The 21540-nt window shown below is 39.6% G+C and overlaps 1 protein-coding gene across 1 annotated transcript in view; it reads left to right on the top strand.

Annotated features, from left to right (window-relative positions):
* The first annotated feature begins 15239 nt into the window (after positions 1–15239).
* Positions 15240–21540, top strand: part of LOC126162613 (cuticle protein 21-like) — a 311740-nt gene continuing 305439 nt past the window's right edge. Inside the window, exon 1 of the mRNA XM_049919227.1 lies at positions 15240–15338. The gene's annotated coding sequence lies outside the window, so the exon portion shown is untranslated. The remainder of the gene's footprint in view (positions 15339–21540) is intronic.

Here is a 21540-nt window from a genome sequence, read left to right as displayed (position 1 = left end):
AAAACTAACAATGGCCGGGAGAGCGGTGTAACACGTGCTCTTCCATATCGGCATCCGATGACGCCTGTGGGCTGAGGATGACACGGCTGTCGGTCAGTACCGTCAGGTCTTCAAGGCCTGTTCGGACGGAGTTTAGTTTAGTTTTAGAGGCTGAGATTTGTTGGTAGAATCCTCACAAAGTGCAGTCCACCCATAAAGGAGGTGGGTTACAAAACAAACTTCTGTCAAACAATACTTGAATATTGTTAGTCAATTTGGGATCAGTATCTGATGGATTGGTAGAGGATATAGAGAATATATAAAGATTAACGCATTCCGTTGTAGGCTCAATTATTAAGGGCGAAAGCGTCATGGAGATGCACCACCAACTATAGTGCCAGAAGCTGTAAGAGAGGCGTAAGCATCATGGTGGTGTTTCTATTAAAATTCAGAGGGTCAGCCAGTATACTGCTTCCTCCTACATACGCTACCGGACAAGAAAAGTGAAGCATTCAGAAGACATCGGCGGATGTCACTTCTTACAAGTGAACTTCACCAACTGGTATGTAAATGATTAGAGTGCCAATTCTCTGTGACTAGTATAATGGCCATCAGAATGCATTAAAATTTTTCGTGTTGTTATCAGGCTCGATAGGCATGTAAAAGGCCTGAACAGCGTCAGATACTAATTACTTTGGAGGGCGCAGAGGTGCTGCTTACTCGTGAGACAGTGTTATCAGCATCTGACAGGGTTGGAGGGCACCGTGTTGGCCTTCATTTGAGGGTATTGTCAAATCGTGTAGTATCCAGGTTTGTAGGACATTCAGAGGTGACAACGGTCCGATCTTGGACTGATTGGGAACGTGAGGACACATACTCGCCGTCAAGGTTCTGGTCGAGCATGTCTAACCACCTCAAGGGAGGATGGCCGAATTGTGCAACAAGCACGTTTTAACACCGTCACATCTGCGCCTGCCATCCGAGGACAGCTAATGGATTCCTTGCAACATTCTGTCTCATCTTACACCATTAGTAAGAAACTAGTGTCAGCCGGACCAGGGAATTACCTCGCCATGTCCATTAAGAAAAACAGTTGCTTTGGAGAGGTACCGTGACTGGGAACCATGGAAAGCTGATGAATGGCATCGTATTGTGTTCGGCGATGAATTGTAGTTCTGCTCTACACCACATGACCATCGTCGGCTAGTATGGCACTCACCTGGAGAGAGCTCCTAATATTCCAAAGTTTTGGAGGAACGCAGCAGCGTTACTCCTGGCCCCACATTGTTAGGAGTCATCGGGTATGATTTCAGATCACCGCTGGTCGTGACTGAGGAAACACTGGCGGTGCAACGGTACGTCATGGACATCCTGTGTTCTCATGTGTCTCTATGAACGGTCTCATGATGTTGAGTTATTCCTGTGACTAGCAAGACTCTCTTTGATAGAACATGTGTGAGATCAGATCGAACGTCAACTCTGACCGCAGTGCCAGTATCAAGGATATGAAGGACCTGTTACAACAGCTGTGGTTCAGCTTGCCTCTGGAGAGGATATAACTGCGTCATGACACCCTTCCAAATCGCTTCAGTGCATGCTTCCAGGCCAAAGGATGTGCAGTGTCATAGTGATAACTGGGCTCATTCTACGAAATTGTTTGTAAATTTGATTAGATACCGTAATCAGTGAAATAACATCACAAACAATATTAACCTGCCAATTTTTATTTCGTTTCCTCCAACGTGCTTCAGTGCTTTTGTCAGGTGGTGTGTATCTCGCGAAAAGACCATGAAGGTAAAAAAGAGACTGTAGCTCACATGGACTCCTACCATACTGTTTTCAGCGGACCCCTCGCGACTGGAAGAGGAAAAGGGGGAAGTGTCAGTGGCACAGGGAAAATACCCTCAGCCACACACCACAAGGTGACTTATGGTATTAAATCCAGCCTAGTCGTCAAATATGAGGTGTCTAGGAAACCTGCTTCCCCGATCGCTAAACAACATTCAAACAAATCGTATTAATCAGTTTTTTTACAAAAGGAAAAAGATTGCAATACTTAACTTGGACTGTTACTTGAAAGTGTCGCAAGCAAAGGGCGACATGCAAAATGATCAATGTTCTTGACTATAAACTATCCTAAGTCACTGCTATAGAAATGCCTAATCTTGAAGCTAGTCCTCAACTGGGGCCTGACCAGTCGGACGCGACGCTTATGTCCTCTTCAGCCGCTGCTGTCGCGTTGTCGTCCTGGAGAGGGGTCAGTCAGCATGCGACAGGCTAACATCTTCTCACAGCCCTCTGTGCTCTGTCGTTCCCGACTGGCGTGCCTGCGCTTGACTTTACCCTGTAACATATGGAGTATAGACATAGCTGTAAATGTACTTGTAGACGTAGCATTCAGTGATTTCTTCCTTTCATCGGATGAGAAAAAACACTATGTCGCAGGCCTTTCCAAAACAACGATGAGGTATTGATCGATGTAGAATATTTTCCAAACAGTCAAAATTCATTATTTTATTCATCTTGGATAGATAACAGAGCAGCTGTTTTAGTAAATTACACCATAGAAAAAAATGCAACCAGCCACAAATTTTTTTGAAAGGTTTTTATTGTACGGAAACGGCCTTGCCGCAGTGGATACACCGGTTCCCGTGAGATCACCCAAGTCAAGCGCTGTCGGGCGTGGTCGGTGCTTGGATGGGTGACCATCCAGGCCGCCATGCGCTGTTGCCAATTTTCGGGGTGCACTCAGCCTCGTGATGCCAATTGAGGAGCTACTCGATCGAATAGTAGCGGCTTCGGTCCAGAATACCATCATAACGACTGGGAGAGCGGTGTGCTGACCCCACGCCCCTCCTATCCGCATCCTCCTCTGAGAATGACACGACGGTCGGACGGTCCCGGTAGGCCACTCGTGGCCTGAAGACGGAGTGCTTTTTTTATTGTACTATTACTAGTTTCAGGCCTGAGCCCATCGTCAGACTTCTTAACAGGTTTTACTTTAGTGCCTTCATGAAAAGCACTCCTTTACATATTATAAGACGGAGGTTTGATTTTCTTTTACGATTCATCCTGATCAATAACTAAACTAAATACAAGATGGCGGACAAAAAATGGCTCGGCTCTGAGCACTATGGGATTTAACTTCTGAGGCCATCAGTCCCCTAGAACTTAGAACTACTTAAACCTAACTAACCTAAGGACATCACACACATCCATGCCCGAGGCAGGATTCGAACCTGCGACCGTGACGGTCGCGCGGTTCCAGATTGTAGCGCCTACAGCCGCTCGGTCACCCCGGCCGGCAAGATGGTGGATAGTTCAGTTCATTCGTCAGCATGAACCGTAAAAGAAGATCAGACCTCTGTCCTTTAATACGTAAAGGAGGGCATTTCATGAAGACGCTAATGTAAAACCTGTTAAGAAGTCTGAGGATCGGCTCAGGCCCTAAACTAGTAACGGTGCAATAAAAACATTTAAAAAACTTGTGGCTGGTTGCAGTATTTCCTACAGTGTAAGTCAGAATTTGTTCAACGATCAAGGTTTCCACCAACTCATCCATCGTTGGGAAATAAGTGAAGGACGAATAACCTGAAAACACTGACCCTATCACCAACTTTCATGATAGCTTGATTGCTAAAACTTAATTACTCTTCCTGTGATCCGCCTGAATTATTATAAAATGTATTTATTTGCGATCATGCGATCCCGATTTCGGATATTGTGCCATTTTCAAATAATAGCGCACTATGGAGTCCGTCAATGCACATTCATTTCTGTGAAGAGGACATCGTCATGTTCACTCTTTCACCTGATGCTGCGTAAGAGAACAGATTGCTCTGTGTAAAAGGACGTAACAATGCATATGACATATATCGAGATCACGGTAATACTGTCAATGATTGATGCGAGGGCTACCTCCTCTAAAGAGAAATGAGTATGCTATTACACACTACATAGTGAGATATTACTTACGAATGACTCTACAGTTTACGCCACACCGAATTCTCGTTTACAGTTATGGAAAATGGGTGACTTTAACTTCATTTCAGCCATATGTATCCTCCTTGACATTACAATTTTCACATAAAATACTGGCTGGTTAAAGGTGTGTCCGACATGATATCGATCGTCAAAGGCCTCGGGCATGCGTTCTAACCGTATCGCTGGAGCTTCGCAGTACTTTACGTCGAAACATTGAGATGTTTTAGTGAAACCATCCGACGCAACTCCAGAAAATCTCAGTAATACAAATCTCTTATGTGGCAGCAACAGAGTCGGCCTGTTTCTCCATTCCAGTCGTTCCTATAGTTCGCTATTTCACGCAGAGATCTTCACTGACTTTCAGCATGTCTCTCGCCTACTCAAAGTGGGTTATAGAGAAGAGGTTTCTAGATGGGACGAGCAAGCGCATCCTGCCCACTCGGCCCACGTGTTCCCTTTGTCTTCTCCGCGCGAAGGCCACCGCGGACGCATTCCCAGATGCTCGATTGCTGGCAATGTTCCAGACGAGACTCGCCAGCTAGAACCGGCCGCCGTACATCACGTTTTCTTAACACCTGAGTTAACCCATTGTTCTAAGCAAGCCACGCTTAAACCCTCGCAATGGAACAGATTCAAAATTCTTTCTCGGAGTAAAAAGTTGGCTAGCAGATTGAATACGCAGAAATATTCGATCTCTGTCTGAACCAATTCGTTATTTAGTAATAATTTAGCTCTGATTTGTGAAAATGCCGCGAAAAACTGCTAGCAGTACATCGCGATGTGCAATGAGTGAGAAAGCCGACTCGAATAATTTGACCGATAATACTAGCGACACTCAGTGTTATAATGATAATCCTCTAATTACAGATAATCGGTGCGTACTGACCACTAGTAATGATTTTAATCCTAATGATGAGCAAACAAATTCAATTGCGTCCACTGTATATTTAACGACAATTGATGACGCGGCACGTTCCGTTACAATGAACGCTGCCCATTTTGAAACACCTGATTTGCAAAATTTACACGGTGAACAGACAAATGTTTCTAACGAAGGTGAAAAATATGTACAAAACGCGTCAGATTTATTTGATTCCGATGTAGTGACCAACAGAGCACATGTGATTAGCAAACCTTTTTGTGAATCAGACAATGACCAAATGGTTATACAAAACGTGACACATGCAGTTACACCATCACACAGCACAGAGAATACAGCAGCTAATTTTGGCATAGATCGAGTTATGGCATTATTGCTACAACTTAATGAAAATCTCAAACAACAAATTAATGAAAATAATGAAAATCTGAAACAACAACATAATGAAAATCTGAAACAACAACTCAATGAATCGAACAAACAACTTAATGAAAATCTCAAACAGTCGAATGATAAACAAGACAACAATTTCAAACAACTTAGTGAACAGATTACAGCCGTTGCCGTGCAATGTCATGATACTAAAGAACAATTACGTGAGGAAATTAAGGCTTGTGCTAGGAACAGTAGTGAAGAAATTAGATCTGTGGCACAAGAATTAAGTAATACATATGCAGCAACAACTAAATTACTTAGAGATGAAATTAGTGCAGTCGCTAAACAATGTTCTGAAAACGCAACACAGTTACGCGACGAGTTTAAATTAATGTCATCAGAATTTTCACGCACACTGGATGCGAAAGTAGACACGAAATTTGACCAACAGCTAAATTGACGAACGTTTTAATCACCACCTACAAAACAGTGAAACGCGTTACTGTAAATTTATACAGGAACAGAATAAAGTAAAGAAACAAGTCAGAGACAGGAAGACAAGCGTAAGTTATTTACGAAAGCAAAAACATACGTAGACACCAACATTGCTACAGTATCAGACGAAATTAATACTATCAAACAGTTGAACACCGAATTACATGATGAAATCTCTGATCTTAAAACAAAAACAGACACACACACAGTAGACTTTCAGACAATGACCAACAGACTTGAAAGGTTGGAACTAATACAGGATCCCGATGCCATCAAAGCAGACGTTAAAAAATTGAACGGCACCACACGTAAAATACAAAAACAAATTAATGCTTGTGATAATAAAAACGATGATCAGGTAAAAGCACTGACTGAAAAATATGATGAATTGGCCAGTCGTGTTGACGTTATCGAAAGTAATAATGACACCAAATCAGACGATACGTCACCTGTTTCGTTTAATCAAACACACGAATTCCAAAATTTACAGCACACAATCAGTGAGATAGGTTCGTTCAATAATACATTACGTAGAAAATTGTCATCTTTACAGCAAGAAGTGACAGAGATGAAAAATGTTTCAGCCTTTAATACATCACAGCATACGCCACTTTTCGAACATTTGTCAGACTCACACAGTCAGTATAACTTAGGTAATTTACAGAGAGTACGTAAGTTAGATTTCGAACAGTTACAGACAAACAGATTATCATACAATCCTGAACCTGTTCAAACATACAGAGACGATAATTTTGATTATAAGCATTTTCTATCCGTGAGAAAATTGAAAAAAGTATTTAAGAATGACAGAACACAAATTCACCCCTTGGATTGGATACAACAATTTAGTTTTGCTTTTCCACCAACTTGGCCCGTAACACACAAACTTGAATTTATTTGCAGTTTTTTGGAAGGCGTACCGGCAAGTCGTATGAGACCGATCGCGAGACAATGCTACTCGATAGAATTTCAGAATGCTTTTCTGTCAGCGTATTGGTCGAAAACGACACAGCGCCGAGTCAAGGATCAGCTTACCGAATTATGAGAACTCAAATTTTCCCACTATCACGCAATTTTTTGAACACATGGTACAACAAAACCAATACTTAAGTGAGCCATACAGTGAATCAGCACTTATCCAGTTATGTATTTCTAAATTACCACTATCGTTAAGAATATCATTTTTAACAGGACAGCAGAAAGAAAATATTTCGGCATTTAGAGATCTGCTACAGCTTTTGGAAATTCAGCAATCAGACTATTCTTTCATAAACAAAAATTTTTCACATCATAACCAAGGCCAACAAGCATACAGTAATTACGACCAGCCACGCTATTTTAATAGCAAAGGTGATAAACGCTTCAGGAATGACAACCATCAGAACTTAAATAACAGACAAAATTTTAATTATCAGTATCGTCAAAATTATCAGCAACAGGAAACACATTTTGGTAACAATAGAGGTTTTTCCATTCAACAACAACAAAACCAGCCGGTTAGCATACCTAACCAACAATGTAGTCTGCAAGGTCAACCAAGCTTTAATGTTTCGCCGCCTACACGTATAGCTTCGGCTCCACCAAATAGTAACGCACAGCAACAAGGAAATCACTACGTACAGAAAACTCATCATTTCATCTCATATCGCAATGCGCCGTATAGCAACGATTATTATGACAGACGTAAAAGTAGAGAGCACAGATTTCAGCGTACGTTTAATAACAGTCGGTCTTACCAGCAGCATAATCATCCGCAACAAATTATCATGAACGAACCAGACAGACGATATCATCCCGAACCTAATACGTCAGGAAGAAATAACAGAACCGTACAAATAGTTGAAATGCCACAGCATCCTCCCGCAAATAACAGCACGTCAGAAAGAATTTGACTAGATACAGTACAGGTTGCATCTTCCAGCAACGCAAGCAATACAAGGTTATTACAAATGATTGAAGCGATTTCACAGCTCTACAATAACTTTATTATTTGAGATATTTTCACAATGCTTTGCACACACGTACAAAAACTCAACGTTTATTTAGGCATTCACAAATGTTCGATATCTGCCGAATCGGCAGACATCAAGCCGATAATCAAGTTCCTCCCACACTCGGCGCAGCATGTCCCCATCAATGAGTTCGAAAGCATCGTTGATGCGAGCTCGCAGTTCTGGCACGTTTCTTGGTAGAGGAGGTTTAAACACTGAATCTTTCACATAACCCCACAGAAAGAAATCGCATGGGGTTAAGCCGGGAGAGCGTCGAGGCCATGACATGAATAGCTGATCATGATCGCCACCACGACCGATCCATCGGTTTTCCAATCTCCTGTTTAAGAAATGCCGAACATCATGATGGAAGTGCGGTGGAGCACCATCCTGTTGAAAGATGAAGTCGGCGCTGTCGGTCTCCAGTTGTGGCATGAGCCAATTTTCCAGCATGTCCAGATACTCGTGTCCTGTAACGTTTTTTTTGCAGAAGAAAAAGGGGCCATAAACTTTAAACTGTGAGATTGCACAAAACACGTTAACTTTTGATGAATTGCGAATTTGCTGCACGAATGCTTGAGGATTCTCTACCGCCCAGATTCGCACATTGTGTCTGTTCACTTCACCATTAAGAAATAATGTTGCTTCATCACTGAAAACAAGTTTCGCACTGAACGCATCCTCTTCCATGAGCTGTTGCAACAGCGCCGAAAATTCAAAGCGTTTGACTTTGTCATCGGGTGTCAGGGCTTGTAGCAATTGTAAACGGTAAGGCTTCTGCTTTAGCCTTTTCCGTAAGATTTTCCAAACCGTCGGCTGTGGTACGTTTAGCTCCCTGCTTGCTTTATTCGTCGACTTCCGCGGGCTACGCGTGAAACTTGCCCGCACGTGTTCAACCGTTTCTTCGCTCACTGCAGGCCGACCCGTTTATTTCCCCTTACAGAGGCATCCAGAAGCTTTAAACTGCGCATACCATCGCCGAATGGAGTTAGCAGTTGGTGGATCTTTGTTGAACTTCGTCCTGAAGTGTCGTTGCACTGTTATGACCGACTGATGTGAGTGCATTTCAAGCACGACATACGCTTTCTCGGCTCCTGTCGCCATTTTGTCTTACTGCGCTCTCGAGCGCTCTGGCGGCAGAAACCTGAAGTGCGGCTTCAGCCGAACAAAACTTTATGAGTTTTTCTACGTATCTGTAGTGTGTCGTGACCATATGTCAATGAATGGAGCTACAGTGAATTTATGAAATCGTTTCAATCATTTGTAATAGCCCTGTACTTTTGATACAGAGAATCTTGTTCACGAAAATGTTATTACTTTTGACGACATCCGAGACACTCTTTTGTCTGTTATTCAAAAAACCATTTCCCACCCTGTCATTGAAGTAAAGATTGGATCATCCAAATTTTCAGCAGTAATCGATTCTGGATCACCTATGTCAGTCATAAATGAAGAAACCTTCAATGAATGTAACAAAGAGAATATTTATCCTACATTACCATTAGGCAGAACTAAAGTAAAAGGAGCAGTATCTAGTAAAGGAGTAGATGTAAAGTTACAGACACACTTGTCATTTTGTATTGCAGGTCATACGTTTCACTCAAATTTTTGGATTGTTCCCTTATTGACAACAGACGTTATTTTAGGTACGAATTTTCTGGTACAACACGACGCAATTATTGACTTTCAAAATTCCTATTTAATGTTAAAGGATGAAAATGTACAACTGGCATTAGAATTTCAGCACTCTTTATCTGCAGAAGAACAAACAATTAATCAGACAGAGGTCATTTCTGCATCACGTAACATAAACTGTCATTCCACATTGTTCACAGATACGTATGCTCACAACTACAATACACCAGACGAAGCCGACTATGACGTTATGCAAATGATTTCTGATAAAGTTAAACAGAGCAGTACAAATACAGACGACGAACGTACAGAGCTACTCAAAATTCTTTTACAGCAAGCTCCAGTTTTTGACAACTTCCCTGGTACTATGTCCGGTTTTATGTATGAATTTCAAGTTAAACAGCACGACACGTTTAAAGCCAAACATTATCCCATTCCATATATTCACAGAGAACAAGTTAAGAAAGAATTGCAAGCAATGCTTGACCGAGGAATTATTGAACCGGCAGTTATTCCGTACATAAACCCGCTCCATATTGTTAAGAAAAAGGATGGCTCACTTCGGCTCGTACTTGATTCGCGTCACACCAATGACATTATTATTAATGAAACAGATCGCCGTCAAACACTAGAAGAACTTCTACAGAAATTTCATGGTACTGCTGTTTATTCCACATTAGATTTGAAATCGGGATTTTGGCAAATTCAGCTCCATCCGACCTGCAGAAAGTACACAGCATTTCTCTGTTTTGGTGACTGTTATCAGTTTTGTAAATTACCGTTCGGTTTAACAATTTCTTCAGCAACGTTTATTCGCGGTTTGAATACTATACTTCCGACAGAACTAAAAGACAGAATCACAACGTATGTAGACGACATTCTTATTGCAGAAGCTAACTGGTCTGAACACAATCTGATTCTTGAACAACTGTTACGAACTTTTCGTGCACAAGGACTCACAGTTAATCTTAGCAAATCGCACTTTGGCAAAACTTCCATAAAATTTCTTGGACATGTAATTTCAGCAGAAGGTATTGCGCCTGACCCGGAAAAACTTCAAGCTTTACGTGACATTACTGTTCCAACGACGAAGAAACAACTACGCAGCTTTTTGGGTTTAATTAACTTTTTCCGTAAATTTATTCATTACTCTGCTTTAGACACCCCTAGATTGTGCCAGTTGACGGGTAAAAACGCTATTTGGTCGTGGGATAGCCAATCACAGTCTGAATTTGTCAATCTAAAACAAGCTTTGTTGAACGCACCACTTTTATCACACCCAGATCCTACCAGAAATTTTTCCATTGCCACCGACAGTTCTAACACAGCTTTAGGCGTACACATTTTTCAGGAAATTGAAGAAGACGGTACTACAGTAATTAAAAACATCGCCTTTGCAAGTCGCATTCTGTCAAATGCTGAACGCAATTATTCTGTCACAGAACTTGAAACATTATGTGTTGTATGGGCATTTACGAGATTTAGGCATTTTCTTTATGGAAAACATACGACCGTTTACACAGATCATAGAGCTATACAGTTTTTACTTTCCGCAAAATTTACACACGTCAGGTTAAGCAGATGGAAACTTTATTCATAGAAATTTAATTTTACAATTGTTCACATTCCCGGTACACAAAATATTGTAGCAGACGCACTATCCCGTTCTCTCAGCAACAATCAGCAAGACATCACAACCAACTTCTGCCAAGCAAATTCTAGCGTCATGTATATTCAACAAGTCGCATTTGAAAATTTAATTTCATCGTCATTACGAGACATAACACAACAGCAGAGCAAAGACAACGTGTGGAAAGAAATTAAACGCCTTTGGCAAGATAAGAATATTGTTACCATTACAAACCATTATACTGTACGCAATAATATTCTATTTCGCCGCTCTCACCCTGACAGCAACAACTGGTTATTATGTATTCCTGACGAGCCTGTTAATAAATTAATTTGGTATACTCATTTAAGTTACGCACATTATGGAGCCAGAAAATGTTTTCTTATACTGAGACAGAACTGTTATTTTGCGAACATGGAGAAACGTATTCGACGAGTTTTAGCGTCATGTAAAATCTGCCAGAAAGCTAAATCATACACGACTTCACATATTCCTCCGTTACATCCCATTGTACCCGTTAAATTGAGACACATGGCCGCTGTAGACATTTTTGGTACGATTCCCAGATCTAATAGAGGTTTTTGCTACATCTTTGTCGCTGTGGAACTCACTTCGAAATTTGTAACTTTCACTCCGTTACGCAAAGCTACTGCTAAATCTATTTCGAATGCATTTGTAAAACATTTTTTATTTCATGTAGGGCATGTATTGAAAGTAATTTTCGACAATGGACCACAGTTTCGCTCTGCAATATGGACACGTATGTTACGAGCTAGAAACATTTCTCCGATCTATATATCCAAGTATCACGCTTCTTCGAACCCTTGTGAACGACTAATGAAAGAAATTGGTAAACTATGTAGAATATACTGCCATAAAAGACATATTGATTGGGATACACACATACTCTCATTCCAGGATGTAATTAACTCCATACCAAATGAATCTACTATGCTATCTCCGACTGTTATATTGAAAAAATGTTGAACCATCTAACAAAATTAAAGAATTAGTATCATTTCCTACATCTCGTCGACTACGCCACCATGAAATAACTGACATTGCACTCAACAACATCAAACGTGCTGCAGAGCGCCGGAGAAGACAGAAAAAACATGTTTGTACACACCGTGACTTTCACATAGGACAGAAGATATTAGTACGTACACACTATTTATCCAACAGAGGAAAGAGTAGATGCAGTAAATTTGAGCTTCTGTACGCAGGTCCATGTAGAATTCGCAGCATTCCTCACTCGAATGTAGTACACGTCGAAACTTTGAGAACCAGAAAAAGCTAAGGCAATCACCATGTCTCCAATATTAAACACTTTATTGAATGAACATACTTTATGATTTATCACACTGTAATGCCATTTCCAGATATTTATATGACCACTTACTGATGATGATTATATTTTTTCTTGGCAAGTGCCCGGCAAGGTAAGGTTAGCAAGTCGCTTTTCTTGTCGTTAGACATCAGACCGTGCACATTTTCGATTTTTTGTGTATGTATGATTGTTTTCCTATCGAAAGTAGAATTTTTGTCTGAATGCACAATGAAATGTTTAAGATGTAACAAGCACCAGTTGACATTGACATTTTGCCTTATGATATCTCAACATTTTGACTATTCTACATTTTTTGCTACTACATTATGATACTGTGTGTACATTTTTGCACTTGAAAATAGTCAATGTTTTTGACATAATATGTGTTCTGTCATGCTATGCTGTATGCCTATGTATATCACTATAAACAAGTTTTTATTTAATGAGTATATGATTTAAATGCAAGATATTAATCCTTATTCATCATTTTCAAACAGCAATACTGTGTAAAAGAAATAAATTATACAACCACAGTGGTCTACTAGGGAATGGAAATTTTACCATCAGAATGAAAGAAAGAAAATGCAATACCGTGTCATGAAGAATAAATGGATCAGATTTAACAAGCATTAACATGAATATACTATACGTACTGTATAATAGCAGTCTTAACTAATTATTTTTCTTTCAGAATACGAGGCGATTGATGCAGGCTGTCAGACAGAACTACACATGTTAATTTTAGTGATGAAATATGCTAGAAATAAGAAACTCTATACTATGAATAGTTGTATGAAGTAAATGGTAATACAAATAATGAATAATGAAGTATCAATTTTTTGCAGATGATAATAAATGATGATGAATAGTTGTATGAAGAATATGGTAATATGAATAATGAAGTTTTTCTTTGCAGATGATGATAATGATGAAGTTATTATAATATGAATAATGAAGTTTTTCCTTGCAGATGAGAATAATAATGAAGTTTATATATTTACTATTAGTTAAGAGATGCTATGTAGTTACTTAAGTATTTGTTGCAGTTTCTTTTGACAGCATGCCTAATGTCACATAGTATAATGATTGAATGTTTTGGAAAAGATAGCTAGAGTACATACATATTAAGTACACGTTTCATTACCTGTTAATTCGAAGTTTACTACTTTTCAGCATAATATACATTTTTTCTTTCAGGGCAATAATTCATTTTGTATTTTTTCCAGGAGAAGCTTTTCATGATATTAATATGCCATAAGCATTTAGTTATTAAACCTGTTCTAGTACTTGCATTTTCTTTACCCAGTTGTGTATCATTCATGAATGTGATCACATATACTCTGCTTGTTTGATAACCTTTATACAGCTGAGTCATGACGAATGACGTTGTTAATCCTTATTTCCAGCAATAAGTCAAAAGCAAATATTTTCATGCCCCAGCAATTAATTATCGATCCCAACGCAAACATTGCTATCACAAAAAAATTTTATTACTATTCCCAACTATTACCAGTTTACAACTAAATAATGCTACCAGTTTCTGTTGTATTGAATCCATTATATCTACGTATTATTGGACTACAGACCTTGAGTAATAGTTACAATGTGTTACATTTTAAATATGTCTTATGTCACTTGCATGATATCATATATAAACACTTCAACTTGATGCTACACTCAATAACTCCTGTTTTAAATGATGACTTATGAATAACACAGAATAATGTTTTGTAAAACTATATGAATACTTTGTAACTGGCCAATGAATGCCAATAATTACTGTAATGAGTTGTCTTATAAATGCTAATGATTACTGTAATGTGATGACTTATGCATGAATGCTATGCCAATAATTTCTGTAAATAATATTTTGTTATACTCTATAAATGAATGCCAATAATTACTGGAATGACATGAGTTATGAATAGTGTTTTGTAATACTCAATACTTGCTACATGTTTAGTAACTGGCCAACGAATGCCACTGATTACTGTAGTGAGATGACTTATGCATAAATGAATGCCACTGATTACTGTAACAAGATGACATATGCATAAATTAATGTCACTGATTACTGTAACGAGATGACTTACGCATAAATGCTATGCCAATGATTACTGTAACGAGATGACTTATGCATAAATGTTATGCCAATGATTACTGTAATAAGGTGGCATATGAATAATGTTTTTGATACCCCATACATAGCACATAAATGTTTAGTAACTAGCAAATGAATACCAAAAATTATTCAGATTAGTTGATACGATAGTGTAATTCTGAATGATGACTAGCATAAGACTTAATATATACTTCACCTTCTGACCTAATTACCAGAAATTACTGCAATATCCATATGCCCTGTCCATCCCCATGATCATGGAGCACTATATTTGGTTTTTGCACTAATTCTACGTTGATGTAAGAGAATGGAGTCTACAAGAATGTGGTGTTGACATATCAAGCTGTCCACCACCTTGAATGATGGAGATGCTATTGTGGACCTACTATTTGGTGTATGTCATTTGTTAATATGTTTTGTACTCAATGCGTATTCAGTATTTCATTTCTTAATATGTTCTGTACTCATTGCGTATACATTTTGTCATTTCTTGATATGTTCTGTACTCAGTGCGTGTGCACTCTATTGCATTTCTTAATATGTTCTGCACTTACTAATAATGTTTATACTCTGTGACTGTAGACTTAGCAACTAATTAGATTATAGAAAAATTTGTTGCTCATGGCAAATCCAATTGACTCACCATCGCTGCCAAATTTTTACCCCCCCCCCCCCCAGTGGAGGGTTATGTAAGAGGTCCATGATTAAAGAATTTGTTGCTAGCGCACTCGAGCTGATGTAATTTCGATGGATTGCTCACGTGCTGCCTGCGATATGTAAGCTATAAGAGAATCTGAGACCAACGAGCAGTGTTGTATGCAGTAGGAACTGTGTAGTACTAGCAAGCAGTTGTGTGTGTCGAGTTGGCTGGGCCGGTCAATGGGAGCGATGGCGGAGCCTGAGCGTTGTAGTATAAGGTAAAAGCAGCCTCGCGCATATGAAGTATTGTTATATCAAGTCCCATGTAAATGTTTTTAAAAAAATCTCTTAATAATAATCTTTCTCATAAAAAGTAACTTTTGACAACCATTCATTTCATTTTAAGGAATTTACTAATTTCTCTAATCCTTGGTCATCCCGATTATTGAAAAGAAAAATCAGTTGTTCCTTTTTATCCATGACAAATCTATCGGCCAGCATTGCACTCGGCTGTGCCAGAAAAATTTCTTATAGGAGGAGATATATATGCGTTATCCAGTGTCCTTATTGAGGTAAGAATTTTCAATTTATTCAGAATGATCTTTCAGGGCCATGACGCAGCACTGCTGACGTCCAAAATTTACCAGTTTAAATTCACAGTCAACTATTGAAAGGTTATAAGTGAGCCACAATTCTACTGAGAGATTAGTAACATTTTATTATTGATAGGTTATGCAATTTATCTGTTACTAGGTTACGCTAAATGTCAACGCTATACATATTCTCACTGTTGGGTAGTTACGCTAAATGAGAATATTATTTATATTATTTTTTACTGTTGGGAGGTTACGGAATAAATCTGTTGGAAGCTTACACTAAATGTGAATGATATAAATAATTATTGTTTTTACTGTTGGGAGGTTACGGAATTTATTTTGTGGGGAGGTTACAATACGTATAATGAAAATGGATGTGTGTGTGTGTGCGTGTGCGTGTGTGTGTGTGTGTGTGTGTGTGTGTGTGTGTCACATCTCCTCCCAAACCACCTGACCGATTTCCACAAAACTTGTTAAACATCTCCCTTACTGTCCGGCAACAATCGCTGTCGGGGTAATAAACACCCACCTATCATAGTTCAGGAGATAGGACGTCATAAGCAGTGAGATGCGTGAAAAACTACCGGATTGTGCATGACGTTTAAATAAACTTATTTTATGTTACTAACTCTATTCGCAACACAGTTTTGCAGACAGTATCCACATATGCTGCTTAATATGGCTACAGAAATACATCATTGTACGACACATAGTTCAAGAGATATTACGTGATATAATGCCGCATCACGCATGAAGTTTTAAAACATTTTTTCTGCACTGCTAAGACACTCCTGCAGTCGAGTCAACTTACGCAAATCCCTGACATCTCGCAGCGCTTTTAACAGCTCTCAACTGCTAAGCATAAATGGCTGTAGGTGAAAACAATCGACATCTACAGGAGATATGCAAAATAATGTGAACAGTAGTAATGGGACGTTTGTGTTTGACCGTCAACAACGCAGAAAAGGCACGTGTCATGCTGAATTGTGCGTGTTCAGAACGGACTAGGCATCGGTGCACGTTGTTTACGAGTACTGCACACTTCGTATTTGCATTCAAAGGCCGAAGTCGACGTGCAATGAAAGACCAAACAGAGTTCCAAAGAGGGCCCGATTAACTGGAACATCTGCGACCAAGACAGCCAACTTATTGAATGTTTCAAGAGCAACTGTTTCAGCAGTCATGACTGCCTACACGAAACATGGAAAGACATCATCGTGGGCGCAAATCAAAACTAAATGACAGAGATCGTTGTACGCTAACATGAATTGTGTCAAAAAACACAAAACTACGGCAGCTAAAGCGACTGCAGAACTCAATAGTCATTTATGACATCTTCGAGACCCCATATATATCGACACTGTCTGCCGATAACTCCATTCATGGACGAGCTGCTATATCGAAACCATTAGTGACGACAACCAACGCAAAGAAGTGTAAAACATGTAAAACACGGTGTCAGGAGCATAAATCTTGGACAGTTGATCAGTGGAAACACGTCCGACGAGTCAACGTTTTCGTTATTTTCAACATCGGGCCGGGTTTACGTCTGGAGAACTCCAAAAGAAGCCTACAGTCCTCATCTCTTGATTCCAAGGGTAAAGCATGGAGGTAGAAGTGTGAGGGTGTGGGCAGCCATATCATGGTATTATACTGGTCCCATAATTGCTCTTAAAGGCCGCGTTACGGCCAACGATTATGCGAACATTTTAGGTGATTAAGTGCACCCTATGATTCAAATGTTGCTCTACAACAATGCCATATTTCAGGACGATAATGCACCCATTCACACAGCCAGGAAAGTACAATCGTGGTACGAGGAGCACGCAACTGAACTGTAGCGTCTTCCCTGGCTAGCACGGTTCCCGGACTTGATTATTATCGAACCCTTGTGGACCGTATTGGAGTGCAGACTCCGGAGCAGATTTCCGCCTCCCTCGTCACTACAGGAGTTAGATGTTCTGATCGAAGAGTGGCATAACATTCCACTCGAGACTATACAGTCATTATAAACCAATATTCCAAGCAGAATCGCAGCTGTATTATGGGTAAATGGTGATCCTACCCCTTATTAATAAACCATTTCCGAGTAAGTACAGGTATTCGCATTATTTTGCCTATCCCATATATAGACCTATGAAGAGACGTTGCCATAGAGACAAATCTCTATACAATACAGTACTGTTTTGATACGTGTAATCTGCAGATTATAAAGCAGTTCACTATCGTTTTTGTAAGTAAGTGATCACAGTTATTCGCAGATTTCACTGATGATGCCTTAAAGTAAAGAAGGCGAATTACGTCTGGGAGAAATAACGCACAGTGTAGCAAGAAAAGGTGGTTTTTATTTACAAAACAAATACTTGAAATATGTATTTGTTCCCCAACGCAGGATGGAAGCAGTGAAAAAGGCCAGCCAAAAGTTTCACGCAGTGGAAATGAAGACTTAAATTTTCTTTCAACTAAAGACATGGATGCTATGACAAGGGGCAAAGTTGCTAAAGACACTTAAGAAAACAAAATACAGTGGAGGAATAGCAGTAAGATCCGAATCAGCAAACAAAATCCTCTAACAATGCAGTTCAAGTTTTCACTAAAACGTGATCTTGAGTTTACTGAAACGGATTTTAGGACGTACAATATTGGTCACCCATCAATACCTCTCTTGTAGCCTTTGTGTGAAGATCAGTATGAAATAAATTTTGGAATATGGAAAAATCGTCAGAAAATGAAGTACACCCCCCTAAATTAGCATGACTTCTATAATAACGTATCCCATTCGCAGACAATAGTTCCCACGGGGGTAAGAACAGGGGTGAACATAGAAGAGGACATGGTCAGAGTAGGGGACAAGGAGGGATGAATAATGCAGTACGCAATGGTACAGCATCACGAGCACTGCCCCAGGAAGGACATTCTCCAAGAGATACCACAGAAGGAAATGATTCTGATTCCATGTTAAGTCACTGATTGAGAGAATTATAGAAAGTGACAATGAATAATCTCTCGTACATGTCGGAATCACAACAATAGATTTTAGTTTTGGTTTTTTTAAATTTTATTAGCTATTTACCTCTTGTTTCTCAGCTTGTTGTATTAATTTTGCATTAATTAGACACATATTATTGTTTCACAAGGAGCACTTATTGTGCTATGAGTACCATGTGTGCTGTATCAAAAAATCTTCGGAAAAAGCACAGTAAAGAATGTGTTTCCCATTTGTACCACTTTCACTCTAAAAAGTTTTAAGAGACAAGGATTACAAGTACAAGTATTTTTAATGTAAATGTCAGCTGAAGCGGAATCAGCGGCGCCAAGCGAAAATGTGTACCGGTACACATTTGGCAAACTAAAGCAATTAACTGCGTACAAAACTTCGCAAAAAGAGATAACAACTTCATGCTATGCACGTAGGTAATATTCACAACCTGCCATGTTATTATGGAATCTAACATGATCAAACAACTTATTTTATAGAGAATATGAGAAGATTCAGTCATTAGCGTATTTATGATATCAAGTTGAATGTCACATCTACGGGCTCTTTTCAAGCTAACTGAAGTCACTCATTTATGTATAATTTACTAATAGAATGTTTGGTACGTTACACGAAACTGTCAAATATTTAGGTTCAAAATTATGCAAATGGTTGGGGATCATAAACTGAGTACATTGAGGTAAGTAACTAATGGTCCGGAATGAACATTCATTATTCGTTTCATACAAACAACTTCCAGTTTATAGCAAAAACGTAACTCACAGCAACTGTTCAAAGTGACGCCTGCTAGACCGAACGCATGTATTACAACATAGTCTATCTACAGAACCGTATTGTGGATTCAAAGTCGTTGACCCCATTGCTTGCTCACGTCCTTGCTGACAGTAGTGTAACTGCTGCTACCGCAATACCCGCCACAGTGTTCTTAGTAGTGTGCATTTCACGAGCAAATTGTTGACTGCTTATTGTTGAATTTTCGCCCACACTATCCAACACGATTTTCTCACGCTTTACTATCGGGACAATTCTTTTTCGCACAGCTCACTGTGGTTTGGGTGACCTAGTTTTTCGTAAGTTTCTACCCACAACGAAAGTGGGTAATTCGTCTTTTCACCAATTTTTTCTCACAGGAATATTACCAGCAAAATTTATGAGAGCTAAAGTTATTGCTATCAAAAAGCCAGAGAAAGAAGGAACACTACAAAGCATTTTCACTCAGTAACTCAGCTGTGCTTACAAGCTATTGGAAATAATGATCTTAGGCTAAATAGAAGGCGAAATTAATTCTGTGGTTTCACCAGACTAAGCTGGATTGAGGCCACGCAGCAGCTTGCGTGACCACGTCTCTCCTTGACTACTCACATAGAAACTGGCTGCCAGAAGAAACTCAATACTAGACTGTGATAGTTTTTTTGACCTGCCAGCAGCTTACGACATGGCGCGGCATAAGGTCCTAATACTGAAATTTTGGAAAAAAGACACTGTAAGACTCAAGGTGACCACTGAAGCAACACATTGAACGATCGGCTGTTTAAAGTACACTAAGTTGAAAAGAAGAGCAGATGGCATGTACTCACGAGGGATACTCCCTACCGCACCCCTCTCAGATTTCGTGGTAAAATAGCCCAGTGAATAGCCCGTCAAAACCGGAAAATAGACCAAGAATGAAAACTGGAGAATGTACTGAACTGTGAAAAAAGAAGCAAAATATAAACAGTGAACGATCCAATCTCAAGATGTGCAACATCGAGCGAATTAAAAAAATCGCGGCGTCGTGGTTCTGTGCTCACAGTGTTAGATTGCAAAATAGGAGATCCGTGTTCAAGTCTCCCAAGTGCCCCTTTTTTTGCACAGAATTCTGAACTTTCCGTCCGGTCTATCGTCCTTCTGTAGTCTTGGCAGTTGTAGTATACATAGGGTCTACAATATAAGTCGAGTGGTAAGAATAAAATACCGTCAGAAGTAAATGTGATGAATAGTGAGAGCAGGCGAGATGCCGCATAGACTTCTGACAGAAATGAAAACAACAAATAAACAGGTGTGAACTATGCTACAACCAAAGGAATTCAAGAATCAAAACTTCCAAAACGAACGCACGAGTCATAACATATGGTACCTGTGTAGAATAAACAGGAGGTACGTACGTCTGGAGCTCTCTTCCTTACTCATCGGTGTTGCAAATGGACGTTACACCACGACACACACATATATTTGAATACAGTGAACAGACACGTCAGTGACCTGATGGACAGTTCATAATTTTGTGAGAGAAAGATGAGGTATGATGGAGATTCGAACAGGGATCTACCGCTTCCCAGTCCAACACCTTGACCACAGAATCACGATGGCGTAGCTCTTCAAGTATGTTCGATGTTGATCATCTTGAGCTTGGACCGTTCACTATTTCTATTTTGCTTCTTTTTTCACAGTTCCTGTTTTCATGCTTGATCTGTGGTCAGTTTTTGACGGGCTATCCACTGACCCATCTTGCCGCTAAAACTGAGAGGGTTGCGATGGGGAGTTTCCCTTGGCAGTGATGGCTTACCTCAAGGCACTGTTCTTGCTCCGCATTTCCTGAATCTCTACGTAGCATACCTGTCGAATCTGACCTGCCGCAAATTCCACTATGCATATGGCTTTGCAAAATCTTCCTGAATGTGAAGAACGCCTAACAAAAGTGGCTGTATACAACATTTGCCAGCCTAAATGAAGCCTGTGACGATGCACACCACTGGACTGTGTCTTCTGACATTCGTGTATAACCTGGGCTGTTGAGTGTTTACGTAGTGTAAATAGTCGTAAATGTGCTTTTTTGGGTTAAATGTCTATAATAATTTTGTTGTTGTAACTGATACATATGCTAATAGTACATCCTCTTTCTATAGT

This window comes from Schistocerca cancellata, chromosome 2 (assembly GCF_023864275.1).
Source record: "Schistocerca cancellata isolate TAMUIC-IGC-003103 chromosome 2, iqSchCanc2.1, whole genome shotgun sequence".
Lineage (NCBI taxonomy): Eukaryota > Metazoa > Arthropoda > Insecta > Orthoptera > Acrididae > Schistocerca > Schistocerca cancellata.
Note: the sequence above shows the minus strand (reverse complement) of the source record. Positions and strands in the feature narration are given on the sequence as shown.